At 43.6% G+C, this 16,295-nt stretch overlaps 1 pseudogene; it reads left to right on the top strand.

The window, feature by feature from the left end:
* Positions 1–13,409: 13,409 nt before the first annotated feature.
* LOC143405867 (large ribosomal subunit protein uL24 pseudogene) lies at positions 13,410–13,826 on the top strand (annotated as a pseudogene).
* The last annotated feature ends 2,469 nt before the right edge of the window (positions 13,827–16,295 follow it).

Raw genomic sequence — 16,295 nt, 5'->3', positions numbered from 1 at the left:
AGGACCCAAGAAATAACCTTGGCATTGGTTACTTCCAGTCTTCAATCTGGGTGGACCTGACGCTCCTACAACTATTGTAACACCACCTCATCTTTGAACCACCCAGCACCAACCTGCCTATTTAGACTTCCTCATGCTTTTGAAATATTTGGAAAGAGAGTTGTGTGTGTGTGTGTGTGTGTGTGTGTGTGTGAGAGAGAGAGAGAGAGAGAGAGAGAGAGAGAGAGAGAGAGAGATGTTTATGTATGATTGAGTGAAATAAACATCAAAAATTCTAACCAGAAAGCAATGTTTTCCTTTCCAGTTCTTACCCATCAAAAACTCTGAGGACTTGAATTCATCTTCAGTGCCCATTGAGGAAAGTCTCAGACAGATTTTATGGATGCTTGGTCATTTTCAAGTCCTGTCCCATGTTAAAACCCTAAAATTATCCAGTGAGAATGTTCTCTGTCCCCTCAGCTCTGACCTGCCTCTGTGGAAAGGACCTGGTCATCTCTTCTCCCTTCCTCACTGCCTCCACTACTGGAAGGTCCAGTTTTGTTCACGGGGTCAGGATTGGGTGTTGGTAGTGGGGAGTTTGGAGGAATAAGAGAAAATGGGCAAAGTTGTAGCAATTGAGCATTAGGGCCTTCTCTGTTTTTGTGTGCCCCAAGGTTGGCTTGGCCCCTGGGCTCCTTGGAGCCCTCAGCACTGAAGATTTCCCATCTGAATGTCCATTGAGGAGGGGCCTCTTTTAACTAGCTAAGATTGCCTCCTACCCCAGCCTCTGATTTCTGGGTGGTTCTCTCTTGGGGTCACCTCACCCTTTTAGGAGGCTCTCTCATACAAAATCCCCTAGCATATGACACATCACCAGCTCCCCTCCTCAGGGCCTGCAGGACATGCGTGAGTCATCACCCGCTGTGTCCCAGGCACTCACCTTTCCCAGCACTGCTAGTTGAGACCCACATGTGCCGTTAGACGTTTTAGGAGGGATGCCAGTCTGGTTCCAGGGAGCAGAGGTTTGTTTCTCCAGTAGCTCACTTCAAGTGCACATTGGTATCCTCATCAGACCTTTCACTTCATGCCAAACAGCAGCAAGAGATGGTCTCCCACCAAGAGATGGTTCTTTGGTTCCCTGGTCGTGTCTGCCCTGGCTCCTCTTTGTAGATGTCCCATAACCCAGCCATGCCCACAAGGGCCACTGCCTACAGCCCTGCTTTCTGGGGGTGGGTATTCCATTAGATGTTGGCAGCAGTCTTGTTCTCAGCTGCAAGGAGCCATGGAAAGGGGTGGGTATGTGTACAGAGAGGCCTCCCAGCTACCCATGGGCCCAGGCCAGCACAACCACCAGCAAAGAAACTGTGTGCCAGGCCCTGGGAGTCCTGTGGGTAAGAGCCAGGCTCCCACAGAATGGTGAGCCCAGCCTTGGGGTGGTCCAGACAGACCCCAGTGAGGAGGCCCCACAAAGCTCCTGGAACTTCCTCTGATTTATGATCCACAAGACTCAGTAAAATGAACACACACTTAGTACATGCTTGTTGATTTAGCCACCATTTATTGGTTGAATAAACTTGGTCAGCTTTTGTTTTGTTTTTCCTAAGAACCTTGGCCATTTCGTCTACTGGTGGTGACACTTTCTCTGGATTGTGGCCAAGGGGCCAAACCAGGTAAACTTCTGTGGCTCCTTTCAGATCCTGGTTTCTGTTATTGGTTAAAGCAGAAGTGCTTGACACACTTCTGTAAGTACCAAATTTCATTTCAGTTTGCATTTGAGAGGAGGTGGAACTCTGGGGAAAAGCCCTGGCTGTAGCACAGATGGCCAAATAGGAATTCTGGTGCCATCAGTTACCAACAGTACAACTGGGAACAAACAAGCTATGCAGTAACTGGTATGTGTTCCCATTCCCTTTACTGTTCAGTTAGGATAATGACTCACACACAGTAAGTTGTTAATAAATGGGAGCTGCCATTATAAAGAAGGAGATGGTTCCATATTTCAGTAAAGTCCTATTTGGAACTGTATCACACCAAACAACCCAGATACAGAACCAAATTGTGGTTCTGTATCTGGGTTGTTTTGGACATAGTTGCTGAAGTGCTACAGGTACATGTGAAACCATATCGTTACTCTGAGCATCCTCCATCTCAACCATGTCTCATTAAGGCACAGCAGAGTTATTTTAGGGATTCACAATGGGAGGGATGTAGCAATCTGTTTTGGAGGAAACTCAGGTCTTTCTCCTCTAGTATACCTCATTACTGGATTTGCTGGAGCTGAGGCATAAGACGTGATCCTTGACAGTCTTTGACGCTGGATTCTTAAACCCAGGAAGCAGTCTGACTCCACTTTTCTTTATGTCTCTCTCGAAATTGCCATGTTTTAACTGTTGTGCAGGGAATTTCCTACTCTAGATACTTTGAAACTAGTTTCTCTTTTGCTACCAAAAGAAAAAAAAAAAGTATTGTTTTGGAAAACTCACTGGTGTTGTTCTTGTTTCACAAAGCCGAAGAGCCAAGGAGAGTTCCTCTCTTATGTTCTATCCATGCTGTGGATAAAATAAACATGACTACCTTGTGATTGAGTCCCGTTTAATTAAGCAGTTGGCATATAGCTAGCAGATTCTGTGTTATTAAGCTTAATTTGAGTTTTATTTTCTTCCAGTTCTCAAAAAAGACAAGTAGCTAATGAAGAATTAGCAATTTTTTTTCTACTACACAGCCTATAAGAAAACATCTGGGAAAAGTTGAATGATATTGGTCTTAATAATTTTTTGGCTCAGACAACAAAAGCAAATATAAACAAATCAGATTACATCAAACTAAAAGCTTCTACATAACAAAGGAAATATTAAAACAAATGAAAAGTGGATTACAAACTAGGAGAAAATATTTGCAAACCTTCTATCTGATAAAGGGTTAATATTCAAAACATATAAGGAGCTCAACACAACCTAATGGCAAAAAACCAAATGATTTAATTAAAAATGGATAAAGAACTAATATAGAAATTTCCCCAAAGAGGACATAAAAATGTCCAGCAGACATATGAAAATGCACTCAACCTCACTTATCACAAAGTACAAATTAAAAACACAGTGAGATGTCACCTCACACCTGTTAGGATGGCTCTTATCAAAAACACAAGAGATAGTCTGGGAGTGTAGCTCAGTGATAGAACTCTTGCCTAGCATTCAAATAGCCCTGGGTTCAATCTTCAGCACCAAAAAAAAAAAAAAAAAAAGAACAAGAGATAGTGTTGGTAAAGGTGTGGGAAAAAGGCGAACCCTTGTGTAGTTGGTAAGGATATAAATTGACACAGCTATTGCAGAGAATAATATGGAAGCTCTTTAAAAAATTAAAAATAAGTAGAGATATATTATATGAACCTAGCAATCACTGTTCTGGGAATATACCCAAAGTATATTCTGTACCTCATGGAAACATCTGTACCCCATGTTCGTTTCAATATTATTTATGATAGCCAAGATATGGAATCAACCTAAGTGTCCATTGATGAGTGAAAGGATTAAGAAATTGTGGCATATGTAAACAATGGAATACTACTCAGCTTTAAAAAAAAAAAAAGAGAGAGAGAGATCCTGCCATTTGTGATATGGATGAACCTGGAGGATATTATGCTAAGTGAAAACAAGTTAGATTCAGAAAGAAAAACACTGTATGTCCTTACATGTGAAATCTAAAATAAACAGAAGTTGAACGCAAAAAAAAAAAAAAAAACAAAAACAAAAAAAAAAACAGAATGAATGGTGGTTACCAGGGACTGGGGGGAGGAGAAGAAGAGAAGAAGGTCAAAGTGTACAAAGTTGCAGTTATGTAGGAGAAGTCTCTAGAAGTCTAAGGTACTGTAGGAAGACTGCTATAATTTGTCTGGAATATCCCCCTGAAGTTTCATGTATTAAAGGCTTATGCACCTGCCCATGGCACTATTGACAGATGGTGGAACTTTTAGGAAGTGGGGTTCACTAGGCATGTAGAGGAATGCACTTGAAGGGAATATTGAGACCCAAATGCTTCTCTGTTTACTGGTTCCCATTAGGCAATTAGCTTTGCTGTACCATGCCCTCCCTGCCATAATGCTCTGCCTGCCACAGGCCCCAAGACAAAGGCACCAACTGACCCTGGGCTGCAACCGTCACAGTCAAACTGTGAGCCAAAGTAAACATTTCCTCTTGTAAATTGACTCTCTCAGGTATTGTGTTGCAGCGATGGAAAGCTGATCAACACAGTATTATAGTTAGTACTATTGAATTGCATATCAGAAATTTGTTAAGGAGAGATTTTAGGTTCTTTTAACACACACACACACACACACACACACACAGGGGTAACCATATAAGATGATGCATATGCTAATTTGCTTGGAGTAGTAAACATTCTACTATGTATATCAAAACATCATATAGTATATTAAATATATACAAAACAAAAACTAAAGTCTAGGAAAAACCCTAGACTTCTAACATTAGAGCAATGTTTGATTACACGAAGGCATATCCACAAATGTAATGCTATACAGCTATATAAAAGAATAAAAAATGCATAATATGCTGATAACAACAACAGCAACACATAAGAATGGTGACAGAGACCTGCGTCTACTACCTGTGTAGGGGTTAAGAACTCATACTTTGGAGCCAGACTTCTGGTGTTTAGAGCCTGGTTTTGCCATCATTTGTGAGGTTTGGCAAATAACTCAACCCCAAGCCTATTTCCCAAATGGCCAAGGAGGGATAGTAATGGATACTCATGCAAAGCACTTAGCACAGTACCCGGCAAATGGAAGTTTGCCAGACCTACTGCTGTGTGTTGTTATTCTCATTCTTAAAAAAAGCATAATGCTGAAAACTAGTGATATGATAGTGGACGGTTATGAACTACTTGGGTCCCTCCCAGCTCATATATTGAAGCTCTAACACTCAGCATGACTCTATTTGGAGACAGGTTTGTTAAGGAGGGGATTCAGACAACATGGGCCACAAGTGTGGGGCCCTAATCCAACTTGATTGGTGTCTACAACAGAAGAGGAAGCCACACCAGGGTGCTATGGCATCCAGGAAGGCCCCACAAGGACACAATAAGAAGGCAGCTATCGGCAAGCCAAGGACAGAGGCCTCCCTAGAAAGCAACAACTGTAGCACCTTGAGCTTCAGAACCATGAGAAAGTCAATTTCTGTTGTGTAAGCCACCAGTCTGCTGCATCCCATTATGACAGCCCTCTCAAACTGACACAAAGGCAATGAAGGTCTATTTTTGACCAGGGGTACATCAGAATCACCAAGAGCAATTGTCAAAACAGATTACTGATTTGGGTCCTCAGGGTTTTTGCTTCATAGATTTAGTGACTTCTAGAATCTGTATTTCATTTTTTTAAAAAATTGATACACATGATTGTTCATATTTATAGAATACAATGTGATGTTTTGATACATGTGTACATTGTGTAATAATCAGATGAGGGTAATTAGCATATTCGTCCCCTGAAACATTTATCATTTCTTCGTGGTGAGAACATTCAAAATCCGCTCTTTGAGCTATTTTGAAATGTTTTGCTATTTTATTGTCAACTGTAGTCACCCTCAGGATGAAATCCTGTTATTTGCAGCATGGATGAACCTGGAGGACATTATGTCAAGTGAAATAAGCCAGAACTCACACATGGTATCCAAAAAGTTGATCTCATTGAACTTGAGCATACAGTTGTGGTTACTGGAGGCTGAGGAGGGCAGAAGAGAAGTTGGTCATTGGGTATCATGCTGCAGTAAGGAGCAAGTTCTAGCATCTGCGTTTCTAAGAGTTTGCAGCTCACTGACAATGCTGGTCGGGGACTGCACTTTGAGAACCACTGGTTTAGACCATGCCCACCATTACCCAAATCATCCCCCTTCTTATCTCATTCAAGGGCAACAAGAAGCACACAAACTAGGCCCTTTTCTCCATGGCCTTCAGCACTGTCCTGAGTTTTGTGAAGACAACAGGGTTTTTGCTTGTGAGTTAGCAGCATTTCTATAGGGAAAACAAAGGAGCAGCTTCACTTTGGGGGAGGAGTGACAGGCCTCCACTCTACCCTCCTCCCACTGACAGCCACATGTTCTCCAGCAGAGAGCTTGCCCCAGCTCTGCCAGGACTTCAAAGGAAGGCCTGTTGGCCAAATGTCTGCACGTGATGAGCAGCCTTGCGTGTACGCACCCCAGAGCCCTGCAGCTCTCGAGGCTTTAGGACCATTCTCTTACCTTCATGGAGCCTGCACCAGTGTTTCCGTGCGGTCCTGAGCCCCGGGCAGGTCTCCCGGCCGCTGTAAAAAGCTGCTGCGATTCTCTTACGCAACCTTTAAATACAGCTGTGATGGCTCAAACCCACAGCCTTGTCTGGACTGCATTTTAAGCACCTTGGGGGGCTCACAGAAATGTTTTGTAAATGATTGGGAGCAAAAGCCCAGCAGGCGGGGTGCTGGGATTGCAGAATGGTTCCCAGTCACCGTGGCACCCACCCTTGTCATTGGGCACCTGGAGTTGCCTGGCAGGAGGCAACCCCGATTGCTTCCTGGGGTTGGCCCTTACTGGCTTAACCACCGCCTCAGAGGAGGTCTGGAAGTAGTTGGCACCCTGGAGGCTGGCCGAGTGGTCAACGGAGGGGCCGTCTGTAACGGGGAGCGGACTCTGCTGGTGGTTCCTCTAACACATGCATAGGCACTGGCTGAGTTACCTTTCTGTGGGCAGCAGGGCAGCTTCCTGGGCAGGAGGCCTGACATCACAATGGGCCTCATGCTCAGAGGGGGCCACATTTGCTTAATGGCCTATGGTTCTGTCTTGTAATTCAATTTTTGAATTGCTCCTGATATTTCATTGTGTATCTAGCCCTGTAAATTGTATAGTTGATCCTGGGGAGCAGTCTCAACCAGGACGTGAGACTAGGGCCACCAGGGAGGAAAGAGCATATGATTGTACCTAATACATCAAGGGACCTTTTGGCTCTGCTATCCTGAAACCCTCAGGAACTGGCAGTGACGAGAGATTGCAGGGTCACCCGCGGTAAGGTCATCCTCCTACTTCTGGTTCCTTGGGAACCTCTGTGCTGAAAGCTTGCTGGATGTAACGATTAGGATGGCAGGTAGAATCAGGGAGAATTTTTTTCCCTATGTGGATCCCTATATGGATTCCCGAGAGAAATCCCACAATCTGAGTCAACACATTGAGATGATCTTTCAAACAAGAGCCATGTACAGCCCTGCAATGTAGTGGCCACGTTTCTAGAGCTCTGGCCCTTCTCAGGCCCCTTGCACTCCCATGCTGCACTTGACCTACAGTAAGTGCACCCAGTTGTTATTGACAGCAATGGTGCCAACAGTAAACGCAGGTCTCTGCCAGGCCCATGGCGCATGCCTGTAATCCCAGCAGCTCCGAGGCTAAGGCAAAGAAGGTCATGAGTTCAAAGCCAGCCTCAGAAACTTAGTGAGGCCCTAAGCAACTCAGAGAGACCTTGCCTCTAAATAAAATATAAAAAAGGGCTGGGGAAGTGGCTCCGGTGGTTAAGCGTCCCTGGGTTCAATCCCTGGTACCAAAACAAACAAATAAACTAGTAAACACAGGTCTCATTCTTATCTCCTCTGGATGGAGCAACCAGTATCACCCAAAAAGACCCCTCCTAGTGAGGTTGCAACTGCTTGTCCTCCAAATTTCTTTTTTCCAGTACAGGTAGGGGATCAGCCCCAACCTAACCCAACCAACTCCTCAAAGACATTTCCAACCTCTGATTATATTGGCTAGTGGTCATTACTCCAACAATACTATGCAACAAATCACCCCCAAATTCAGTGACTTAAAATGATAATTGCTTTTTCTTATGAATCTGTCAGCAATCTTGGGGTCCATTGAAGTAGATTTGACTTGTGGGGAAGGCTTTGCTTTAACTACTGGGGCTGGCTAAACTTATCTGGGGAGATATGCTTCTAATGTGTGCCCTTTTGTCTCAGAATGCAATGCAGCAACTCATTTCAGGGCAAGCTTCTCTTGGGCTCTGTGGGAAGTGTGAGAGGACAAGTGGACATACTGAAGGTCTCTTAAGTCCTCTCTGAGATCATGTACATCTGTCCAGACTCCACTGGCCATAGCAAGTCACATGACCAAAGTCAAAGTCAAGAGGCAAAGATATACTCTGCCAATTGGAGGTCAAGGCAGGAAGGTGGTTCTTGAGGTGAAGAGTTGATGACCAATGATTCATTCTACACTAATCTTATTTTCCTAAATACCCTATCCATATTTTAGTCATAATGTGGGGCCATGGCCTTTTGTGCATTTAATACCTGCCAAGTGACAAGCAAGTTCCAATTAAGTGGAAGCATATATCTCAAACCCCCAAATTCAAAGATTTTATCATGGAAACCAGTTCATAAAAAAATCTCCTAGGAAGCATGCTAAAATGCAGATCTCCAGCCTATCAAAATGTACATATCCCATATCCAGAGAGCATGACAAGGAGGCCAGGAATCTGAATTTTCACATGAAGCTCAAGAGAAAAAGGGCTCATGTTTGTGGATAAACTGTCCTAGTCCTTGATTCTGGTATTAGGTTAATCCTTTCTGGATGCTAGCAAGTTTGGGCAGATCTGGAGAAATATTCAGCGATGGGTATTTTGTAAACTCACAAATGAATGAGTTTGCTGACCTCCTCATCCTCTCCCTGCATGAAGGGAGGTCTTGGCCAGATCACTGATTACAAGATTCACAGGTGGCTTCTGGTCTCTAAGCAGTATCTCAACGCACATACCAATTAGTCTTTCATGATCTGAGTTTGGTTCGTTTTGATTGTCTTTCCCCATCCATTAGCCAAACCCCTTTTTCTGTTACTTCACTCACATTAATTTTTCCCCTCATAACTACATCTTCTGATTTTTCAATTGATGGGGTAAATCACAGCTGACGGTGACCACTACATGATGTCCCTGGTTTGGGTAAGCCACATAAAGTCACAATGATTGTTGAGAAGACACATGTCTTCTGGTCTAGGCCAAGCTTCTGTCTGTGGTGCACTAAGCTGGTAGATGAAAATCCAGAGCTGTGGCTGCTCATCATGTCTACTCTAGCAGCTAAAGCCGTCTGAGCAAGGCCAATCTAAAGGAAAGTAGAGCCAAAGGATTTTAGCAATAGTGCTCAATAACTGAATCCAACTGCACCTGAAGCTGTATCCCCAGCTTTTTTCCAATTTATTAGCCAATGTGAGCAGGGCTCTTGTTGTTTGAGCTAATTTGAGTTTGATTTCTTATATTTGCAACTCAAAGAGTCTTTGCTGATGTACCACAATCTGATATTGAGACCAACATGATGACAAGCAAATGGGACTGATCAGAGCTTAGTAAAGCCCAGAATTCACTCAACTACACACACACACACACACACACACACACACACACACACACACACACACAGTTTATTCTGACAACTAGACCAGACGTGGAGACCAAACTTCAATAGTAGTTACTGAAGCACATCTACAGCAGAATAGATTAGTTTAAAAACAAATATACAAATCAAAATTACACTGAGATTTCATCTCACACAAGTCAGAATGGCATTCATCAAGAATACAAATAATCATAAATGCTGGAGAGGATGTGGAGAAAAAGGAACACTTTTACACTGTTGGTGGAACTGAAAATCAGTACAACCACTATGGAAATGGTATGGAGGCTCCTTAAAAGACCAGGCATGGGAATGTTCTCTCTGACATGCAGATGCTAACACACAATAAGGGGGTAGGGGAGGGAAGAATAGAAGTTCATTGCATTAGACAAAGGGGAATGAAGGGAAGGGGAGGGGAGGGGAACAGGAAAGACAGTGGAATGAATCAGACATAACTGTCCTATGTTCATATATGATACACAACCAGTAAAACTCCACATCATGCATAATCCCAAGAATGGGAAGTTATACTCCATAATGTGGGGCCATGGCCTTTTGTGCATTTAATACCTGCTAAGTGACAAGCATTTAATACCTGTTAAGTGACAAGGGGGTCCAGGAATCTGAATCTGAAGCTGCATGTATAATATGTCAAAGTACACCCTGCTGTCATGTATAACTAACAAGAACAAATAAAAAATTTTTAAAAGACTAAGCATGGAGGGCTGGGGCTGTAGCTCAGTAGTAGAGCGCTTGCCTAGCACATGTGAGGCACTGAGTTTGATATTCAGCACCGCATGAAATAAATAAATTAAATAAAAGCATTGTGTCAATATACAACTAAAAATTAAAAAAAAAATCCTAGGCATGCAACCACCATATAACCCAGCTATACCACTTCTCAGAATGTATCCTGAAGAATTTAAGTCATCTTACTACACTGATACATGTTATAGCAGCACAATTCACAATAGCCCAACTACAGAACTGCTCGAGGAGTCCATCAATGGATGAATGGGTAAAGAAAACATGGTCTATATACGCAATCAGTCATAAAGAAAAATGAAATGATGTCATTTGCAGAAAAATGGATGCAAGTAGAGACTGTCAGACTAGCAAAATAAGTCATAAGGTCAAGGATCATGTTTTTTTTTTTTTTTTTTTTTCTCACATGTGGTAGCTAGAGAGGAAAAAGGAAATAAAAAAGATTGGGAGTGATCCCCTCAAAATCAAAAAGAAAGTGCTGGGGAGTAAGATTGGCCAAACCATATTTGCACACAAATAATATTGTGTTCAAGTATGATATGTAACAACAAATGCCATCATTATGTACAACTATAATGCACCAATAAAAAAGTAGAAAAAGATGAATGTAGACATTAAATGCATCTGTATGTTTAAGCAAGACTTATTCACTATTTAAAATTATCCCCCCCCCTTTTTTTTTTTTGCATCTTAAGGTTCTGTTTTCTCCCTCTCTTGACTGCGACTGTTAACCTCTTTGGTGACGTTTCCCCAGGTAGTAGTACGTGGAAGGATCTTTCTCTGAAACCATTTCTTGTTTCTGTTCAGCTGTGATAAAAGGACAGAAGCCTAATGTTGGAAGGCAGGAAATAATGCATCACTCTGAGTAGGTTGTCTCTTCATTATAAATATGATGATATGGCTAGGTGGGAAGGTTTCAAAGAGACAGGATGTTACCTTAAACATTTACAAAGTTGCGGTTAAAACAGTCTCCTTAAACTACCTTTTCAACCCACGGAGCTTACATAAATATTTGGCTGCTGGTGACAGGCCTAATAAATCTATTTAGAATGTTGCAGCAATATTTACTTTCAAAGTAATGTCATAAGCCCACTTTGGCCAATAATTTTAAGAAGAGAAGATGCTACTTTTTAGCACCTTGCATAAATATTTGCAAGACCTACAAATTCAAGATAACCCTGCCCCTTTCCTAAAGCTATTTACTGCTTCCTACCCAGATGCCCCTTGTAAATGTCACTCAATCCAGTTAGAAAGGCTTCACATTTACTTGAGATATATTGGAAGACATCAACAGATACTGGGCTCTCATGAAGGAATTCTCGGATTCCCTAATGACCCAAAGTCCTGCAAGGTAATTTCAGGTTGGAGGAAAAACAGACGTTCTTTTGCCTCTAAAGAGTGTGAATCAGAATCTGAACACTTGGGAATAAATCTCATTATGTCTGACCAGGAACTAGAGATGCAGGCCTTGGTGACCTACCTTGTTGTGGGGATCACAGGATAGTAGAAGGGAAAGTGGGTCCTCTGGGCACTGTCTCCCCTGCAGGAACTGAGATGGCAACTTCAGCATTTGGGCTGAAGGCAAATTAGAGGCTACGGGGCAAATTAGAATGGTTCCTCCTTTTTACAAAGGGAAAGGAGATGGCATCCAACTTCTCCCTGGCTTTCTTCAAGAGTTGAGTTTCTTCTTAACAAAATTATGTCAAGGTCATTGAACTGTCATGTGTAACTAATTAAAACAAATTAAAAAAAATTTAAAAAAATATGTCATTTGCAAGAAAATGGATGGCACTCAAGAACATTATGTTGAGCAAAATAAGCCAAAATCAGAAAATCAAGAATCCTATATTTTCTCTCCTATGTGGAAGTAGAGAGAAAAAAGGAAAGAAAGGCGGGTGGGATAATCTCATGAAAATGGAAGACAGACTGGTAGGGTAGAGGAAGGGGACAGGGGAGGTGCTGAGGAATGAAATTCACCAAATTACGTGGTGTGCATGTATGAATATGTAACAAAATGAAGCCCATTGATGTGTATAATTATAATGTACCAATAAAAAGGAAAGAGGTGAGTTTCTTCTTGATTTCCAGAAATGATTCGTCCAGGGAAAACACCAACAGTGGCAAACATCTTTTTATTAGCAAATAAGCTCTTGATTGCTTAATGTACCCCAGACTGGTTTTTAACGCGGTTGAATTATGTTTCCAAACATGAAGAAGCATTTCCTGTTTCCTACATGGTAGAGGAGCCAGGTTGTGAAACACTCATCCCAAACACACCACCAGGGAATTCCAAAGTGTCATTTCTGTGCATCAGGTTTAATTGACAGTACATATTAACTAAACCAGAGCTCACGGTTTACAAGAAAACAGGAACGGTTGACTTATAAAAAGAGTATTTCAAGATCCCATGTGAAAATTGCTTTTTTTCCAGATTTAACAGTCAGGACTCTTGGTTTGAACATTTCTGAAACACAAAAAGACTTGGCTTTGGTATTTACATTATCTAGGGGTGGAGGAAAAGATGATGGGGGCTTTGATGTTCTGAGGGGGGATGGTATTTATCCTTTTCAGTGCATGAATTTAAACCAGATGATGCATTTAAAATAGGCTCCATTTTAAGCCACTGTACATTAAGTGGAGCCCTATGGAAAACATTCATTTCCTCTCTGGCAGTAGCTGGTGTGAGATCAGCCTCCTAGGAGTGGCAGCTGCGGGGCCAGCTTCTGCTGCCAGGTTGCAGCCACTCCTTGCCCGAGCACTGCTGCCCGCCAGTGCCTGTCTGCAAAGACTAGAACTTCATAGCCTAGATCATTGCACCTAGGTGAAATAGTATACCCCAAAACGTTGGGTGGGTCTTCAGATGGTGAGGGGCAGTGACAGTGTCTAATACAATTATCATCAATCAATATATCGTGTTTATTAAATGAAAATGTCCATAGGAGGATACATTCTTTTCCTGTGGTTACTGTAACAAATCGCCACAAACAGGGTGCTTAAAACAATAGAGAGAAATCCTCTTGAAGTTCTGCCGGAAATCAAGGTGTCAGCAGGCCATGCCCTCTCTAGGCTGGTCTCAGCCTCTTCCAGCTTCTGGGGCCTGGTTCATGGTGGCACCACTCCATTCTCTGCCTCTGGTCACTTTGTCTCTACTTGTGTCTTCTCCTCTGGGCGTCTCTTATAAGGACATTACTCAGGTAACCTACAAAACCCGAAGAAATGCGTAGACCTTTTCCCTTTTGCGGCCAAAATGAAGTTCAATGCTTTTGTGACTTTTGATGGAAACAGAAACTGCAAAAGGCATTTCAATGCACCTTCCCACATTCGCAGGATGTCTTCCCCTGTCCAAAGAGCTGAGACAGAAGCACAAGGTTCTATCTACACCCATCCAGGAGAATGATGAAGTTCAGGTTGGGTGAGGACACTGGGAAGGTCAACGGATTGGAAAAGTGGTCCAGGTTTACGGAAGAATCATGTCATCTCTATTGAACAGGTGCAGTGGGAAAAGGCCATTTGCACAGCTGTCCACCCCAGCAAGGTGGTGATCGCCAGGCTAAACCTGGACAAAGACCACAAAAAGATCCTAGAACGGAAGGCCAAACCTTGCCAAGTGGGAAAGGAAAAGGGCAAATAGAAAGAAGTGACAATTGAGAAGATGCTGGAATGAAGGAACCATATATAACATACACTAAACAGTGCTAAATGAAAAAAATATAATAAGGACCCTACTCATCTAGATAACCTGGGATGATGTCCTCATCTTAAAATCATTCAGTTAATTACATCTGCAAGATGCCTTCTCCAAATAAGGTAACATCCTCAGGTTCCAGGACATGGGTATACCTTTGGGGGACCATCATTTGGTCCGGTCCACAGGACAACACATTTACATCTGGACGTGGGCCCTTTGACTTGTCCATGTTACTTGGCTCACAGGCCCCCTCCTCTCTTCCATGGGGGCGCCCAGGACTGACAGTGTGTTCTGCTGGGCGGAGGAGGCTGCTGGGAGTGAGAGGCTGCAGGGCAGGGGGGACGCCAGGATGTTGCCCCTGCTTTCCTGTGTCACTCAGCGACTTAGGGACTAACTTTCAGGAGAGGTCCCAGTTTTTCTTTTCTTTCCCTCTATTTAGTTTGAAGTCTGGGTAACTCTTCAACTTCCACCCCCTTATTCCAGAACTTATCGTTCAGCACATGCTGAATTCTCTTGTGTTTCTCAGGAACTTCATGTGTTGACCAATTGGACCACAAATGAGGGCAGAGGCACCTGATCTGTGTCCTTGGCTTCAGCACATGGAACCCGCGTTCCTGCAGAGAGTGTAGGATCCTTCTGATTGCGCTGAGTTTGCTTATAATGGTGGGTGGGAGGGATGGTGTCTGTCAAGTTTTTTTCAAAAGCAATCATTTTTTTTTTTTTTTACCCAAATGAGTCAAAAGCTGTGTCTTCACAAAAACTTCCTTATGGATGTTATAGCGGCTTTTATTCACAATCGCCACACAGAAAACAACAGTTCTTGAAGTCCTGGAAGCCTGAGCCTGGCTTTTAACAGGCGAGTGGGTGTGAATACTACCTCTAATGGTGGCAGGTTATTTAGTGCTAAAAAGAAATGAGCTACCGAGGCTCTGAAGAGACACGAGGAAGCATGAATGCACATTACCAAGCAAAGAAGAAAGCCTGTTTACTGTGTGAGTCCAACTCTATGAAGAGACAGTGCGATAAAAATCCCGGTGGTTAATTGGGATTGAGAAGAAGAGAGAAGAGCAGGCGTGTGGATGATTTGGGGACAGTCACCTCAGTCCGGTAGTAAAATGACAAACGCATATTATTATGTACTTGTCAAAGCCCACTGTTCACCACCAAGAGCAAACCGTGGTGCAGATTGTGGACACTGATTGATCATGGCCTGTCACCGTCGGCTCGTCTATTGTAATCAATGTCATCGCTGGGGCAGGATGTTGACGGTGGCGAGGCTGTGTGTGGGGAGGGACGGGGACACTGTGCTTTCTGCTCAAATTTCTTGTGAACCTGAAACTGCTCTAAACAATTTAGTCTAGATGTTAAACAAAAACCCAACGATCCCTTTCTTTTTCCTTCCAGAAAGGTCAGTGGTTCCTGATTACAGGCCCCACCTTGAGGATGACCTCTTAAGCAGATTTTTACCACCCTTTCTCCTCTTTGAGGATAAAATCCAAGATTGATATTCAGACCACTGGACAAACAATATTTCTGGATTATTGAACTCACTGAACTCACCTTTCCTCTGAAATGCTTATTCTGGACAAACCAGGATGCTGCCCTTTCAGCTGTGTTCCTTGGAAAGGATCAGGTCATTCACAGCCTGCCTTAGGGTGTCCCTGGGCGGGGTGCAAGTGCCAGCCTGGGTCTTACAAAGAAGTCGCTGTTCCTCGGCCAGGCACGACTTTCCAGGCTGGAGGGCAGAGAGCCTCAGGCTTATACTGTGGTGACAAAACATAGTGTTTGGCGTCCAAATGTGATGTCACGCATACCTGACTTTCGGTAAATCGTGGCTTTGGTTATATTGGTCACATTTCAAGACTAAGAGGAAAATTGGAGGATAAAGTTGGTTCTCCTTCTGATCCCACCCTGAGGCACACAGACAGAATCAGAAAGAAAAACCATCTGTCAGCAAGTAGTGAAAATACTGGGATAAGAAACAGACTGGGAGGCCTCACAGGGAAGTCCTGCAGGGCTGAGTTGGCTGCTGTCCGCCAGTTGGGTCCCTGAGATGCCTGGCGGGTGCTGCCTGTTCCCCGCTTCTTCTAAGGACTGTGATTGTCAGTAAGGCTGAGTCAGGGCCAGCTGGGCCTTTGAAGCTGCCTGCGTACCCGAGTCCAGCCCGCCCTGCATGGCCTGAGTGTCCCCCACACCTGGAATACGGATAGGCTCGCCCACTCCAGGCCACTAGGCTGACAGATCTGACCGCCACAGCCAGGTAGATCTCTCCATGTTGTGCGTTAGGTCTCCACTGTCCAGATGTGTTTCGGAGGTGGTGTATCCAGATAAAGGGAGGAAGTGCTCATTCAATAAGAAGTCATCCCAGGCCCCCACTGTGATGTGTGCTGGGGCAGCTCAGGGTGACCCAGTCACGGGGCATGCACACAGAGACTCCGGGCCCCG

Source organism: Callospermophilus lateralis, chromosome 8, assembly GCF_048772815.1.
Source record: "Callospermophilus lateralis isolate mCalLat2 chromosome 8, mCalLat2.hap1, whole genome shotgun sequence".
NCBI classification, from domain to species: domain Eukaryota; kingdom Metazoa; phylum Chordata; class Mammalia; order Rodentia; family Sciuridae; genus Callospermophilus; species Callospermophilus lateralis.
Note: the sequence above shows the minus strand (reverse complement) of the source record. Positions and strands in the feature narration are given on the sequence as shown.